The 18,540-nt window shown below is 43.7% G+C and overlaps 1 protein-coding gene across 1 annotated transcript in view; it reads left to right on the top strand.

The window, feature by feature from the left end:
• Positions 1 to 18,540, top strand: part of LOC126337834 (cytoplasmic dynein 2 intermediate chain 1) — a 150,594-nt gene that overhangs the window by 26,222 nt on the left and 105,832 nt on the right. The window lies entirely within an intron of this gene.

The raw sequence follows: 18,540 nt of genomic DNA, 5'->3' as shown, positions 1-18,540 counted from the left end.
ATTTAAGTGCTTGGCAGAGGGTTCATCGAACCACAATCATATTATCTCTCTACTATTCCACTCCCGAACAGCGAGCGGGAAAAACGAACACCTAAACCTTTCTGTTCGAGCTCTGATTTCTCTTATTTTATTTTGATGATCATTCCTACCTATGTAGGTTGGGCTCAACAAAATATTTTCGCATTCGGAAGAGAAAGTTGGTGACTGAAATTTCGTAAAAAGCTCTCGCCGCGACGAAAAACGTCTATGCTGTAATGACTTCCATCCCAACTCGTGTATCATATCTGCCACACTCTCTCCCCTATAACGCGATAATACAAAACGAGCTGCCCTTCTTTGCACCCTCTCGATGTCCTCCGTCAATCCCACCTGGTAAGGATCCCACACCGCGCAGCAATATTCTAACAGAGGACGAACGAGTGTAGTGTAAGCTGTCTCTTTAGTGGACTTGTTGCATCTTCTAAGTGTCCTGCCAATGAAACACAACCTTTGGCTCGCCTTCCCGACAATATTATCTATGTGGTCCTTCCAACTGAAGTTGTTCGTAATTTTAACACCCAGGTACTTAGTTGAATTGACAGCCTTGAGAATTGTACTATTTATCGAGTAATCGAATTCCAACGGATTTCTTTTGGAGCTCATGTGGATCATCTCACACTTTTCGTTATTTAGCGTCAACTGCCACCTGACACACCATACAGCAATCTTTTCTAAATCGCTTTGCAGCTGATACTGGTCTTCGGATGACCTTACTAGACGGTAAATTACAGCATCATCTGCGAACAACCTAAGAGAACTGCTCAGATTGTCACCCAGGTCATTTATATAGATCAGGAACAGTAGAGGTCCCAGGAACACCTGATATCACTTCAGTTTTACTCGATGATTTGCCGTCTATTACTACGAACTGCGACCTTCCTGACAGGAAATCACGAATCCAGTCGCACAACTGAGACGATACCCCATAGCTCCGCAGCTTGATTAGAAGTTGCTTGTGAGGAACGGTGTCAAAAGCTTTCCGGAAGTCTAGAAATACGGAATCAACTTGAGATCCCCTGTCGATAGCGGCCATTACTTCGTGCGAATAAAGAGCTAGCTGCGTTGCACAAGAGCGATGTTTTCTGAAACCATGCTGATTACGTGTCAATAGATCGTTTCCTTCGAGGTGATTCATAATGTTTGAATACAGTATATGCTCCAAAACCCTACTGCAAACCGACGTCAATGATATAGGTCTGTAGTTAAATGGATTACTCCTACTACCCTTCTTGAACACTGGTGCGACCTGCGCAATTTTCCAATCTGTAGGTACAGATCTATCGGTGAGCGAGCGATTGTATATGAGTGCTAAGTAGGGAGCTATAGTATCAGCGTAATCTGAAAGGAACCTAATCGGTATACAATCTGGACCTGAAGACTTGCCCGTATCAAGCGATTTGAGTTGCTTCGCAACCCCTAAGGTATCTACTTCTAAGAAACTCATGCTAGCAGATGTTCGTGTTTCAAATTCTGGAATATTCCATTCGTCTTCCCTGGTGAAGGAATTTCGGAAAACTGCGTTCAATAACTCCGCTTTAGCGGCACAGTCGTCGATAACAGTACCATCGGCACTGCGCAGCGAAGGTATTGACTGCGTCTTGCCGCTTGTGTACTTTACATACGACCAGAATTTCTTCGGATTTTCTACCAAATTTCGAGACAATGTTTCGTTGTGGAACCTATTAAAGGCATCTCGCATCGAAGTACGTGCCAAATTTCGCGCGTCTGTAAATTTTAGCCCATCTTCAGGATTTCGCGTTCTTCTGAACTTCGCATGCTTTTTCCGTTGCCTCTGCAACAGCGTTCGGACCTTTTTTGTGTACCACGGGGGATCCGTTCCATCTCTTACCAATTTATGAGGTATGAATATCTCAATTGCTGTTGCTACTATATCTTTGAATTTGAGCCACATCTCGTCTACATTCGCATAGTCAGTTCGGAAGGAATGGAAATTGTCTTTTAGGAAGGCTTCTAGTGGCACTTTATCCGCTTTTTTAAATAAAATTATTTTGCGTTTGTTTCTGATGGATTTGGAAGAAATGGTATTGAGCCTAGCTACAATGACCTTGTGATCACTAATCCCTGTATCAGTCATGATGCTCTCTATCAGCTCTGGATTGTTTGTGGCCAAGAGGTCAAGTGTGTTTTCGCAACCATTTACAATTCGCGTGGGTTCGTGGACTAACTGCTCTAAATAATTTTCGGAGAATGCATTTAGGACAATCTCGGAAGACGTTTTCTGCCTACCACCGGTTTTGAACAAGTATTTTTGCCAACATACCGAGGGTAGGTTGAAGTCCCCACCAACTATAACCGTATGAGTGGGGTATTTATTTGTTACGAGACTCAAACTTTCTCTGAACTGTTCCACAACTGTATCATCGGAGTCTGGGGGTCGGTAGAAGGAGCCAATTATTAACCTAATTCGGCTGTTAAGTATAACCTCCACCCACACCAATTCGCACGGAGTATCTACTTCGACTTCACTACAAGATAAACCACTACTGACAGACACCAACACTCCACCACCAATTCTGCCTAATCTATCTTTCCTGAACACCGTCTGAGACTTCATAAAAATTTCTGCGGAACTTATTTCAGGCTTTAGCCAGCTTTCTGTACCTATAACGATATCAGCTTCTGTGCTTTCTATTAGCGCTTGAAGCTCAGGGACTTTTCCAGCGCAACTACAACAGTTTATAACTATAATTCCGACTGTTCCTTGATCCAAGCACGTCCTGTAATTGCCAAGCACCCTTTGACATTGCAGCCCATCCCGCACTTTCCCGAGGCCTTCTAACCTAAAAAACCGCCCAGTCCATGCCACACAGCCTCCGCTACCCGTGTAGCCGCCAGCTGAGTGTAGTGAACTCCTGACCTATTCAGCGGAACCCGAAACCCCACCACCCTATGGCGCAAGTCAAGGAATCTGCAGCCAATACGGCCGCAAAACCGTCTGAGCCTCTGATTCAGACCCTCCACCCGGCTCTGCACCAAAGGTCCCCAGTCGGTTCTGTCAACGATGCTGCAGATGGTGAGCTCTGCCTTCATCTCATAAGCAAGACCGGCAGCCTTCACCAAATCAGATAGCCGCTGGAATCCAGAGAGAATTTCCTCAGATCCAAAGCGACACACGTCATTAGTGCCGACATGTGCCACCACCTGCAGCTGGCTGCACCCTGTGCTCTTCATGGCATCCGGAAGGACCCTTTCCACATCAGGAATGACTCCTCCCGGAATGCACACGGAGTGCACACTGGATTTCTTCCCCTCCTTAGCCGCCATATCCCTAAGGGGCCCCATTACGCGCCTAACATTGGAGCTCCCAACTACCAATAAGCCCACCCTCTGCGATTGCCCGGACCTTGAATGCTGAGAATGATCCTCTGAAACAGGGCAGGCAGCTGCATCTGGCTCAGCCAGAGACAGTGCCTGAAACCGGTTTGTCAGACGCACCGGGGAGGCTTTCTGATCAGCCTCCGGGGATGCCTTTCGCTGCCTGCCACGCCTTGGAACGACCTCCCAATCAACCACAGGCGAGGGCTCAGCCCCACTGCGGGCAGCAACCGGGGCAACCAAAGCGGCAGACCGATCTGGGGACAGACGGGATGAGGTTGACATCCCCGTGTTACCGAGTCCGGCTCCCCACAGTGGTGCCCATTGGCAACAGCCTCAATCTGCGCGACCGAAGTCAGCGCCGATTGCAGCTGTGAGCGAAGGGATGCCAAGTCAGCCCTCATCCGAACACAGCAATCGCAGTCCCTGTCCATTCTAATTGATGTTTAACAACAGTTACTGAAACACGAGTCCGTGCCTAGATAACGCAAGCGGAACACACAAAGAATGTATCAACTAACCTGTACAAATGCCTAACGACTGTGCTACAATCTGCTGAATTTACGATTACAGTAACTAAAACTCGAAATTGCACCTCCTATACGAAACTCACACGCAATTTAAATAAGAATCTACAAAGTAAACACTAAAGCGCGATGCTACAACTGTCAAATACTATAATACGCCCGAAATATATGAATTAAACAATGCAAGTACCCAAAAACACGCAAAGAAATTAATTAAACTATCTAACAAATAAGTAAGCTAGGGTTATACGACTTGCTGCAGCAGCTGCTTATCCAACGGCGGCAGGGAGCACACTGACTGGCCAACCGACACTGGCCGTTCAAAACAAAAACAGAAGACAGACGACTACGCGAATTTGCACTATTCAGGTACTAAGGCGCGATGCTACAACCCTCAAATACTATAATACGCCCGAAATATATGAATTAAACAATGCAAGTACCCAAAAACACGCAAAGAAATTAATTAAACTATCTAACAAATAAGTAAGCTAGGGTTATACGACTTGCTGCAGCAGCTGCTTATCCAACGGCGGCAGGGAGCACACTGACTGGCCAACCGACACTGGCCGTTCAAAACAAAAACAGAAGACAGACGACTACGCGAATTTGCACTATTCAGGTACTAAGGCGCGATGCTACAACCCTCAAATACTATAATACGCCCGAAATATATGAATTAAACAATGCAAGTACCCAAAAACACGCAAAGAAATTAATTAAACTATCTAACAAATAAGTAAGCTAGGGTTATACGACTTGCTGCAGCAGCTGCTTATCCAACGGCGTCAGGGAGCACACTTTTCAAAATGTGTGGACAACCACTGTACTGAAAGAAAAAAAAATCACAATAAGTGAATATAAAAATAATTTTAAATGATGATTCTCTTAAGAACCTCCAATTTTAGTTTTCACAAGCTGTTATTGTGATTTAATCCACAAATATTGTTGCACATCAATAGTCAGATTCCAAAACATTAGAATTCCACATGACATGAAAGGCAGGGAGGGATAAAATGAAGGACAGGTCACTCAAACCCCCATTGAAACTTCCTCAACCTATCACTTGCTCATCTATGAAAAGGGAACTATTAGTTCCAAAAGCTAGGGATTGAATCACTTTTGCGGTTAAATGTGTCTGTCAACAGTACTACACATTATGCCTGCTTAGGGAAATACTGACCAGCAATTCTGTCTTGCTTAAGTTTCTTAACTGATCATGATCATTCATATTCCTGACAGCTTATGGTCTTATGGTAACCACTGGATATATACGCTGTGTGATCAAAAGTATCCAGACACCTGGCCGAAAATGATTTACAAGTTCGTTGCACCTTCCATTGGTAATGCTGGAATTCAATATGGTGTTGGCCCACCCTTAGCCTTGATGACAGCTTCCACTCTCGCAGGCATATGTTCAATCAAGTGCTGGAAAGTTTATTGGTGAATGTCACTCCATTCTTCATGGAGTGCTGCACTTAGGAGAGGTGTCGATATCGGTCGATGAGGTCTGGCACGAAGCTGGTGTCCCAAAACATCCCAAAGGTTTTCTATATGATTCAGATCAGGACTCTGTGCAGGCCAGTCCATTACAGGGATGTTATTGTCATGTAACCACTACACCACATGCATGCATTATGTACAGGTGCTAGATCGTGTTGAAAGATGCAATCGCCATACCCGAATTGCTCTTCAGCAGTGGGAAGCAAGAAGATGCTTAATACATTAATGTAGGCCTGTGCTGTGGTAGTCCCATGCAAAACAACAAGGGCTGCAAGCCCACTCAATGAAAAACATGACCACACCATCACACCACCACTTCCGAATTTTACTGTTGGCACTACACATGCTGGAAGATGACTTTCACTGCGGATTTGCTGTAACGGTACTTTGACTACCGCACCTCCGCCAATACAAAGATATGATTTACGATCACGCTGCACCAGCAACCGATTTTTATAAATAATTTTGATCTTTTGTTTTTACTTTTGTGTAGGTGTTTGTTTTTAACAACTAATTGATTACTCTCTCTCTCTCTCTCTCTCTCTCTCTCTCTCTCTCTCGTGTCTTCATACGAAAGACATGTACATTTTGGCGCTGTGTTAAATATGCTTTTAAGTGGAAATTAAAACTATATTATGAAATGAAGTTATTTCAATAGTGATTCGAAATGGTTATCACCAAATTTATAAATTAATCCTGACAGTGACAACTTAAAGAAATTTTCAACAGACGGAGAACAATAAAAACAGATCATACTACAAGAAAATTAAGAAGTAGCCACGAAGACTATATTATAATTAATACTACATTTCTAACATAATTATAAAGTAAATTTCAACTAATTTCTGATGCTATTTCCGTACAGTCACTTTTTGTAGTGTTGTCAACCCGGTCTCCCTGGCGCTGTCAAATTACAGCACTATCTCAATCAATAATACGAAGTCCGCCTTATCCGTAACTTATTCCATCAAAATTCAAAAGCCAATCAGATTTTCTATTTTGTATTTTCACTGCAGAACCCCAAGGAAAGGAAACACTACATTGCCATACCCGCACCTTGCCATCGGATCACCATATTGTGTACGATGATTCGTCACTCCACTCAATGTTTTTCCATTGTTCAATTGTCCAATGTTTACGCTCCTTACACCAAGCAAGGCGTCATTTGGCATTTACCGGTGTGATGTGTGGCTTATGAGCAGACACTCGACCATGAAATTTAAGTTTTCTAATCTCCCGTCTAACTGTCATAGTATTTGCAGTGGGTCCTGATGCGGTTTGGAATTCCTGTGTGATGGTCTTGATAGATGTCTGCCTATTACACACTCTTCAACTGTCAGCGGTCTCTGTCAGTCAGCAGACAAGGTCGGCCTGTATGCTTTTGTGTTGTACATGTCCCTTCACATTTTCACTTGACTATCACTTTGGAAACAGTGGATCTAGAGAGGTTTAGGAGCGTGGAAAACTCATGTACAGACATATGACACAAGTGACACCCAATCTCCTGACCACATTCGAAGTCCGTGAGTTCCGCGGAGTGCCTCATTCTGTTCTCTCACAATGTCTAATGACTACTAAGGTCACTGATAATGGAGTACCTGGCAGTAGGTGGAAGCACAGTGCACATAATATGAAAAACATATGTTTTTGGGGGTGTCCAAATACTTTTATCGTGTAGTGTATGTTGTGCAAATTTATTTTTGCAAATGAAATGGAAGGCAGACCTTCACATCTTTTCAAAGGCTAATTGTGTGCATGGAATCACTGCTTTCTGTCCTATTATTTTTTCTAAAGAAACCATAGGAGTGAAACAGCCATTGTAAGGCAGCTGTGGTGTGGAATGTGATTTATTTATTATATACAATTTTCCAGACATTTGATTTGATGTGAAGGAGACATGTCAAGATTTACAGTAAGAACATTTTTTAAGAAAAATACAAAAGTTCACATTCTTTATATACATTTCTGAAATACTTCTACATGAACACTTACTATAATTTTCAGTGCTCGAAAAATAAAACATATAATTCCATTTTTCAATCTTTGAAACTTCCTCAGTGAAGCTTTCAATCGAATAATTACACTTAACACTTTTCCACCAGATGAGTAAAGAACCATACTTTCAGTGAACCAATCTCCATGTTCTATGTATTACTACCTTTTATTTTTATTGTAAATACCCCATATAGTCTGTGTTATAACCTTTAATCACAATAATTGCGTGGATTTTCACACTCTCTCTTAGAAACAATAGCTGATCACATGATTACAACTCAGTCTCTCGTATTCGACTGCTGTGCCGTGACATGCGGCCGGTGCCGTTCGTAGCTAGGTGGCGCTCCCGCGCTCATCCGATTTGCGGAGCGCCTCTATCGCCGTTTGTGCGTACTGTCGTGGCGGCACTGTTAAATGTCGTGGCACTATCACAACACTTTTCCCCCCTTGAAAAAAATAAACACTCACTTCCTTGGAGACATGGACAGCGCAGAGACATCCATGGCCTCTTGTGAGGCCCCGAGGAGATCCCGCGCAGAGACACGGGAGTATGGTCGAAAATGTCCAGGACGGAAGCTCGTGCGTGGAACGTGCCTCCTGGATGAGATGATGGGTGAAAACTCCGGAGCAGCATCCATAGGTGTCATTGACCTGGGAGTGTGCTCCAGCGAGATGGGTCCCGGAGAAGGCGGCGTAGCGACTGGGGCCGGTTCCGGAGTACTTGGAAGCGGCAGCGACGGCGGCTGCATCAACACGGACGGTAGATCGGCAGCAGCGACAGGACTGGCGTCTCGAGCTGGTGGAGGCGAAGGATGGGGCGGTGGCACAGGCGTGGCTACCACTCGTGGGCGCATCTGGTCGTAATGGCGAACAACCGTGCCGTCGCCCGTACGGATTTCACAAAGCCGGCAGCCGCGAAGAGCCTTGACCACCCTTGGAATCCATTTAGGGCGAGATCCATACCCTCGTGCTCACACGTCGGCGCCCACCGAGTATTTTCCCACACTAGGGGACACAGTACAAGGCCTGACAGGGTGAAGCAGGTGCAGTAGAGTGCGCGGTTGGCGGCCATGCAAGAGTTCAGCAGGGCTGCGATCACCCAGAGGCGTGAAGCGATAAGAACTCAGAAATTGCAGCAGGGCGTCATCTGTGGAAAAATCACTAAGGAATTATTTCATCTGGCATTTGAAAGTGCGGACAAGGCGCTCGACCTCCCCATTCGATTGCGGATGGAAGGAAGGTGCGGTAACATGATGAATCCCTTGTCCAGTACAAAAATCACGGAAAGCCTGCGAAGAAAACTGAGGGCCATTGTCCGTGACGATCGTGGATGGAAGACCTTCTAGCGCAAAGATTTTGGACAAAGCCAGCGTCGTCGCCGCAGTGGTGGGCGACGGACATCTAACAACAAATGGAAACTTCGAGAAGGCGTCAATCAACAGTAGCCAATAAGTACCGAGGAAGGGGCCAGCAAAGTCGGCGTGCACCCGTTCCCATGGCTGAGCTGGATCAGGCCACGGAGAGGGCATTGTACGAGGTGCCGCCAGTTGTTGAGCACACTGGCCACATGCAGCAACCATATGGGCGATGTCCGAATCAATGCCGGGCCAATAAACGTGCCTGCGGGCCAGGGACTTAGTCCGAGAAATACCCCAATGGCCTCCGTGCAACAGTTTGAGAACATCTTTGCGAAGAGAGGCTGGCACCACGACCCGTGGAGATGCGCCATCCGTGGCCAGAAGAACAACACCATCACGAACAGACAGACGAAGGCGCAAGGCATGGTAGTTGCGAAGGGGATCCGATGCCCGGCCCCCGGTCCTGTCCGGCCAACCTCGTTGAACAAAACCGATCACCCGACGCAGGACCGGGTCCCGCGCAGTAGCTGACGCGACCTGCGAACATGTAAGTGGAAAGCCCTCGACTGCACGACATTCTTCCTCATCAATGTGGAAACAGAGGAGTTCATCACGATCGAAAACAGGGTCGGGGCCCATCGGCAATCGCGACAATGCATCCGCGTTTGCGTGCTGGGCCGTGGGGCGATAGTGAATCTCATAATGAAAACGAGACAAGTATAAGGCCCAACGTTGCAGGTGGTGAGCTGCCTTATCCGGAAGTGACGCCGAGGGGCTGAACAGAGAGACCAGCGGTTTGTGGTCGGTGATGAGGTGAAACTTAGAACCATACAAAAAACGCTGAACTTTTTTAGAGCATAAATGATAGCGAGCGCCTCCTTTTCGATTTGAGAGTAACGCCGTTGCGCCTCGTTGAGGGTCTTGGAAGCATAGGCAATGGGTCGTTCCGACCCATCCTCATACCGATGGGCGAGAACAGCCCCTAGGCCATACTGTGACGCGTCAGTCGCCAGAACCAAGTGCTGACCCGGACGGAATGTGGCAAGACAAGGCGCCGACTGCAAATGAGCCTTCAGGCGGACAAAAGCCTGCTCACACCCGTCGGACCAACAGAAGGGGACGTTTTTGCGTAACAGCTGATGCAGAGGATAAGCTACCGCTGCTGCGGATGGAATGAATTTGTGATAATAAGCAATCTTGCCTAGAAACGCCTGAAGTTCTTTGACCATAGACGGCCGGGGTAGAGCGTTAATGGCCGCAACGTGCTCACAGAGAGGGCGTATGCCCTCACGGGACAAGTGGAAACCAAGATACTCAATGGAGGGCTGGAAGAACTGTGACTTGTCCAGATTGCACCTCAACCCAGCCGAATGCAAAGCCCGAAACAGTGAACGTAAATTACGAAGGTGCTCCGCAGTGGAGGCTCCCGTGACAACAATGTCATCCAGATAGTTTATGCAGCCGGGAACGGAAGCCGTGAGCTGTTCCAAAAACCGCTGAAAAATGGCCGGTGCGCTAGTGACGCCAAATGGTAATCGCTGGTACTGATACAACCCACAAGGAGTGTTGATAACGAGAAATTCCTTGGAAGGAGCGTCCAACAGCAACTGATGGTACGCCTCCGATAAGTCAAGTTTGGAAAAGAACTGGCCCCCAGCGAGCTTGGTAAACAACTCCTCAGGACGGGGAAGAGGATAAGTGTCAATGAGGCTCTGAGCGTTGACAGTGGCTTTAAAGTCACCACACAATCGCAGACTCCCGTTTGGTTTAGAAACCACCACGATCGGCGATGCCCATTCGCTGGAGGTAACCAGAAGGAGAATCCCTGAAGCTGTTAACCTGTCTAGCTCAGCCTTGACAGGTGCACGCAACGCCACCGGAATAGGGCGTGCCCGGAAAAACTTAGGGCGAGCCGTAGGTTTAAGAGTAATGTGGGCTGCAAAATCCTTGGCACAACCCAGACCAGCAGAGAACACGGACGAAAATTCACAACACAATCCATCCAGCTGTTGATACGGAATGTCCTCAGATATGAGGTGCACATCATCATCAATGGAGAACCCGAACAACTGGAAAGCATCATAACCGAACAGGTTTTCAGTGCCCGCATGATCCACCACATAAAACGTGAGGGGCCGAACAACAGACTTTTAGGCAGTGGAAGCATCAAACTGGCCCATGATAGGAATTTTCTGCTGATTATAAGTCCTCAGATTGCGTGTAACTGGAGACAAAGGAGGGGAGCCCAACGCCAAATACGTGCGAGAATTAATGAGAGTTACTGCAGAGCCAGTGTCCACTTGCATGCGGATGTCTTTATTCAGAACACGAACAGTAACAAACAACTTATTTGTTTGAGAAAGCACACAGTGAACATCCATGTCCGACGCCTCGTCCTCGTCGACAGGAACTTTATGGGACTGACACACAGAAGCAATGTGGCCTTTTTTCCTACATGAATTACACGTGGCCCAACATTTTGGACACGCTGCCCTGTCGTGCTGTACGAAACAACGGGGGCAAGAAGGAAGCGCGGAACGAACCGGCTTCTGTGGTTGCTGGTTTCGCTGCGAGCGTTGCGGCCCAACGCGACGTTGTTTACGCGAGTGAACCGCCGCCACATCTTCGTTCTCCTGTGCAACAGGCAAATTGTCCTTGTCAAGAGTTGACTGTACAGCGCCTACATCACACCACGCGTCTATTTGCGCGCCAGCAGCGTGAGACACTTCAAAGGATTGAGCGATGCTTAGAACTTCCGACAACGACGGGTTTGGCAGTTGTAGGGCACGTTGCCGAACTTCTTTATCAGGAGCAAGCCGTAGAATAGCATCCCTAACCATTGAATCAGCATAAGACTCGTGATGAGTGTCCGTGACAAACTGACATTTCCTACTCATACCGTGTAGTTCCGCCGCCCAAGCCCAGTAAGATTGATGGGGCTGTTTACGACACCGGTAGAACGCCACGCGGGCGGCAACGACGTGGGTGTTTGTTCGATAATAGGCAGACAATAAGTCACACATTTCTTGGAAGGACAGGGAGGCTGGTTCCCGCAGAGGAGCTAACTGAGATAGCAGCTGATAGACCCGAGGGGAAATCCAAGATAGAAATAACGACTTACACATAGGAGCGTCGACAACGCCGAAAGCCAAGAAGTGTTGCCGCAAACGCTTCTCATAATTCTCCCAGTCTTCAGCGGCCTCGTCGTAAGGAGGGAATGGAGGCGGAGAAGAGGAAGACAGACGATGAGTAAGCGACGTCGACAACGCCTGAATCGCTGCCGTCAGCTGTGTTTGTTGTTCAATGAGCGCTTGCATAAGCTGTTCCATGTCTGCCCCGTCACGAACACGCAAATCCACAACGCGGTGAAAATATCCCGACCTCGTCGCCAAAAAGTGTTATAACCTTTAATCACAATAATTGCGTGGATTTTCACACTCTCTCTTAGAAACAATAGCTGATCACATGATTACAACTCAGTCTCTCGTATTCGACTGCTGTGCCGTGACATGCGGCCGGTGCCGTTCGTAGCTAGGTGGCGCTCCCGCGCTCATCCGATTTGCGGAGCGCCTCTATCGCCGTTTGTGCGTACTGTCGTGGCGCCACTGTTGAATGTCGTGGCACTATCACAACAGTCTGACTGCTTGGGCATTGCATTGTAAATTATGTGTAGGAAGTTTAAAAAATTTTTTGTAACAAGTGCTGTAGTTGGGTGTGAATGAAAAAGGTCAAGTGTATATTGAGTTTATATAAGGACATCAGCACCTCGTATGAGATACAATGAGAAAGTAACAGAATTTTTTTAATTTCTTGGCTTTTTGCATTGAATTTTCAATTTTTCTTTTTTTTCTTTTTATTTATCTTGTTGGTACAAATGTAACTAGTATAGTTTGCATTTTGAGTTGTTGTGAATACATAGTTTATTATTGACAGTCAAAAAGGATATATGTGTTTATGAGTCCCTGGCAAATTTTTGCTTTTGAAAGAAATGGATTAAAGAATTTGCATTACATTTTGGTTGAAAAATGGAAGAAAGTGAAACACTGCATTTGAAATGCTGACAATGGCTTTTGGCGAATCTACCATGAGTAAGACAAGAGTTTACAAGTGCTATAAAGATGTCAATGAGGGCTGATACGACATTGAAGATGACAACCACCCTGGACACTGTAGCACAACAATTACTGGTAACTATGTGGAAGAAGTAAATAAAATGGTTCTGTAAAATTGCCACGTAATCATCAGAGAGATTTCTGATGATGTTGGGCTATCTTTTGTCTCATACCATGCAATTTTTTTCAGGTGTTTTTGGCATGAAACATGTAGCAGCAAAGTTTGCTCCAAAATTGTTGAATTTCGATCAAAAGCAACGTTGTGCGGGCATCATCCAGAAATTGCTGAATGAAGTCAACATCAATCCAGAACTTCTAAAGAAGGTTATAACAAGTGAAAAATCATGAGGATATGGGTATGACATTGAAGCCAAGGCCCAGTCATTCCAATTGAAACTTCCTGAAGAGCCAAGACTGAAAAAAATTCAACAGGTTCAATCACATGTGAAGGTTCTTCTCACTGTTTTCTTCAATAACAATGGGATGGTGCATTATGAGCGCCTACCTTATGGTCCTGTAAGGAATACTACCCGTAACCTACGTACCATTTGTGTGAAGCAATCAAGAAAACGACCGGAATTGTGCAAAATCATTCGTGGAAATTGCATGATGATATTGCTCCCACTCACACCTCAATGCTTGTTCATGGTTTTTTTGCAAAAAACATATTCACTATGTTGCCTCAGCAACCATATACGCTGAGCATGGCCCACTGCAACTTCTTTTTATTGCTGTAACTGAAGAGAACCATGATAGGACATCATTTTGCCACAATAGATCAGATAAAAACAGAATCACTGAAGAAGCTGAACATTGTAATGAAAAGTGAGTTCCAGAAGTGCTTCCAAGACTGGAAAAAGTGCTGGAACAATTGTATTACTACTGAGGGAGATTACTTTGAAGGGGGAAAAGCTGACAATGAATAAATAAAGATTCTTTAAGAAAAACAAAAATTCACATTACTTTTTAATCACGCCTTGTACGTGTAAAGGGAAGGAATGGATAGAAATTTTAATTTTTTTAACTGTGGCCAACAGGATTTCTGTTGTTTCATAACATGCATATTTTAATTATTTTATTTTGTAATTAAGAGCCTTGTAAATTTGCTAAATTTCCTCAGAAGATTATGCCATAATGAATTACTGACACAAAGTAGCAAAGACAGACTTTTCTTTCTGGTGTCTATATTTGTGGCATCTGAAAAAAAAAAAAAAAAACTAATTCCGCATTGGGAATACTAAGCAATTCAGTTTGTTTTTTAAGTAGTGTGTGGGTATCTTCCAATTTAAATTTTTAAGATTTAGACCACCTAATAACTTTACATGGTTTGATTATGTGATATCATGATCGCTGCAAGTTCTTCATCATGCACACATACACTACTAGCCATTAAAATTGCTACACCACAAAGGTGACGTGCTACAGACGTGAAATTTAACTGACAGGAAGAAGATGCTGTGATATGCAAATGATTAGCTTTTCAGAGCATTCACACAAGGCTGGCGCCAGTGGGGACACCTACAACGTGCTGAGGAAAGTTTCCAAACGATTTCTCATACACGAACAGCAGTTGACAGGCGTCGTTTGGTGAAACGTTGTTGTGATGTCTCGTGTAAGGAGGAGAAATGTGTACCATCACGTTTCCGACTTTGATAAAGGTCGGATTGTACTCTATCGCGATTGCGGTTTATCATATCGCGACATTGCTGCTCGTGTTGGTCGAGATCCAATGACTGTTAGCAGAATATGGAATCAGTGGGTTCAGGAGGTTAATATGGAACACCGTGCTGGATCCCGACAGCCTCGTATCACTAGCAGTCGAGATGATAGGCATCTTATCTGCATGGCTGTAACGGATCGTGCAGCCACGTCTCGATCCCTGAGTCAACAGATGGGAACGTTTGCAAGACAACAACCATCTGCACGAACAGTTCGACGATGTTTGCAGCAGCATGGAGATCATAGCTGTGGTTACCCTTGACGCTGCATCACAGACAGGAATGCCTGCGATGGTGTACTCAACGAAGAACCTGGGTTCACAAATGACAAAATGTCATTTTTTCGGATGAATCCAGGTTCTGTTTACAGCATCATGATGGTCGTAGCCCTGTTTGGCGACATCACAGTGAAGGCTCATTGGAAGCGATCCCTGTGTAACCCTACATTTCAGCAGGATAATGCACGACCGCATGTTGCAGGTCCTGTACAGGCCTTTCTGGATACAGAAAGTGTTAGACTACTGCCCTGGCCAGCACATTCTCCAGATCTCTCACCAATTGAAAACGTCTGGTCAATGGTGTCCGAGCAATTGGCTAGTCACAATACGCCAGTCACTACTCTTTACGAACTGTGGTATTGTGTTGAAGCTACATGAGCAGCTGTACCTGTACACACCATCCAGGCTCTGTTTGACTCAATGCTCAGGCGTATCAAGGCCGTTATTACGGCCAGAGGTGGTTGTCCTGGGTACTGATATCTCAGGATCTATGCGGGAACCAGTATTGAACCTAGAGGTGTCCTTGAGAAATTGTTTTCCAGTTTGAGGAGTAATTGCAAGAATTATAAGTTACATTTACTTCGTTTTTCCTGTCATAAGGAAGGTCAGGCTGATGGAAATCAGTGTCCCTGATTCTATACATCTTTAATTCGTGAAGAAGTGAGGTGTGGTTCATGGAATTCAATGCCTTTCTCATATAAAAAAATAGTCCTGTCGCCTTTTTACCATTATCCAATGGAACATACCTTTTGAGTAAACTCATTGACAACATTTATAGTCCTTTTTCCGTGCTAGAATCTAAACCGATTTTTGAAAATTTTCTAACTTGTGTTCTACACCTACATCTATACTCAGCATACCACCATGAAATGCATAGTGAGGGTTACATCCCACTGTACCAGTTACAAGAGTGTCTTCCCTTTCCACTCATATATGGAGCACAGGACGGACAATTGTGTGAATGCCTCTGTGCATGCTATATTTATTCTAATCTTATCCTCATGACCCCTATGTGTGTGATAAACAGGGGGATTATAGTATATTCCTAGAGTCATAATTTAAAGGCACATCTTGAATTTTGCTAGTAGACTTTCGCTGGATAGTTTACGTCTATCTTCAAGAGTCAGCCAGTTGTTTCTTCAGTATCTCTGTGACACATTACCACATATCAAACATACCTGTAACCTTTCGTGCTGCTCTTCTCCATATATATTGAATATCCCCTGTTAGTCCTATTTGGTACAGGTCCCACACACTTTAGCAATATTCTAAAACCAGTTGCACAACTGATTTTTAAGCAATTCCTTTGTAGACTAATTGCACTTCTCCAGTATTCTACCAATAAATCGAAGTCTACTACCTGCTTTATCCATGACTGAGCCTGTGTGATCATTCCATTTCATATCCCCATGAAGTGTTACACCCAGGTATTTGTATGAGTTGACCGATTCCAGCAGTGACTCATTGATATTATAGTATACCATGTGGTTTTAATTTTGTGAAGTGCACAATTTTACATTTTTGAATATCTAAAGCAAGTTTCCAATCTCTTCACCACTTTGAACTCTTATCAAAATCTGAGTAAATGTTTATGTTGCTTCTTTCAGACAGTACATTATTATAGACAAGTGTACCATCTGCAAAAAGTCTGAGGTTACTATTAATATTATCTGCAAGGTCATTAATATATAAATGAACAGCAAGGGCCCCAACACACTTCCCCAGGGCTCTTCTATATTTTACGATGACTCTCCATCCAAGATTATATGCTGCACCCTCCCTATCAAAATGTAATCAGTCCAGTCAAAAATTTCACTTGATGCCCCTAAATGATTGTACTTTTGACAATAAGCTTAGGTGTGATACTGAGTCAAATGATTCTCTAAGATCAGGAAATACTACATCCACTTGTCTGTCTTGATTCAAATCTTACAGTATGTCATGTGAGAAAAGTGCAAGTCAGGTTTCACATCAAATTTTTTGGAATCCATGCTGGTTGGCATGAAGGAGGTCATTCTGTTCAAGATATCTCATTATGTTTGAGCTCAGAAGATATTCTAAGATTCTACACATACTTATGGCAAGCATATTGGACATTAGTTTTGTGGATCACTTCTACTACCCTTCTAGTAGACGGGTGTGACCTGTGCTTTTTTTCTAAGAACTGGGCATGGCTTTTTGTTTGAGAGATGTGTAATAGATGACAGTTACAGGAGGGGCTAACTCAGACACAAATTCACTATAGAACCTCCTATGGATTCCATCAAACCCTGGTGCATTGTTCAGTTTTAACAATTTCAGCTGTCTCAACACCACTGACACCAGCACTTATCAATATATTTTGGATAAATGGCAGCATCATTCAAAAATATTGAAATTCTTTATTTTACTGATTGATTTCAGTCACTATGTGATTTAAAGTTACTAGCTAGTTGTTAAAAATAATATTGAAGTTTTATGTTTTTATTCATCGTGATCTGTCACAGCCACGGTCCTGGATTCTTAGACAGCTTTTATCTTACAGCTTGAAACATGTATTTAACATGCATGGGCAATGTTACAATAATTACTTTTAGATTACTGATACACAACATATATAGATTACATGCTATTAAGTAAAAGATCATTTAAGTATAATTAATATAGCATTCATGAGGTCAAATCATGTCAGCACCATACGGTATGGGCACTTCAATATAAGCAATTTTTTAAACTCATTTTTAAAAATTCTACCAGAAAGCTGTTTCAGGTTGTTTGTCAGAGAATTATAAAATATTGCTCCCTTAATAAATGGGATATTTGTTGTTAGATTCAATCTTCTGCTCACCATATGAAAGTCTGTTTTGTGTCTTGTATCGTAATCATGGATTTCTATATTTCTGTTTGTCACTTTTTTGTCTTTTTTCACTAATAATATTGATTGAAACATAAATACTGCATAATAGTCATAATATTAAAATTAATAAACAGGTTTTTGCATGAAGTTCTGGGTCTTACTTTTAACATAGTTCTTATTACTCTTTTCTGCAATACGAATACCCTTCTTATATTGTATTGGCTACACCCACGCCACAATACAACTCCATAAGATAGGTGTAGATACGTCAACCCAAAAGTACGCTATTTTTATTGCTTAAATATCTAGACATTGAACTAATCTCCTTAGCAATTACAGACTAGATGTTATTTTACCACAGACATGATTTATTTGCCGATTCCACAAAAGTCTGGGGAAATCATTCACATAGCAAATAAACAAAAAGGGGCCCAAAATAGAGCCTTGTGGCACACTAAAATTTATATTTCTTATCTTTGACCTTCTTTTTTCAATTACCTCTCCATTATCATACACAACTTCTGTGCATTGTTGTCTATCTTTGAGGTAAGATTCTATTAAAAACAACAGTTTCCCAGTGACACCATTACAAGCAAGTTTACTTAAAAGAGTGTCATGATGGACTCTGTCAAACGCTTTGGAAAGATCTAAAAACACGCCTGCCGTTTTGTAACCCTCATTTATTTTCTCCATCAGACAGTGTACAAACTGTACTACTGCAGATATTGTGCTCTGACCACTTCTAAAGCCATGTTGGAAATCTCCTATTCAGTTATTCGTATTAGAGTGCTCGATTAAGATTTGTAGCATTATTTTTTCAATTAATTATCAAACACTG

The sequence above is a fragment of the Schistocerca gregaria genome, chromosome 1 (genome assembly GCF_023897955.1).
Source record: "Schistocerca gregaria isolate iqSchGreg1 chromosome 1, iqSchGreg1.2, whole genome shotgun sequence".
Classification (NCBI taxonomy): domain Eukaryota; kingdom Metazoa; phylum Arthropoda; class Insecta; order Orthoptera; family Acrididae; genus Schistocerca; species Schistocerca gregaria.
This window is presented reverse-complemented; position numbering and strand designations above follow the sequence as displayed.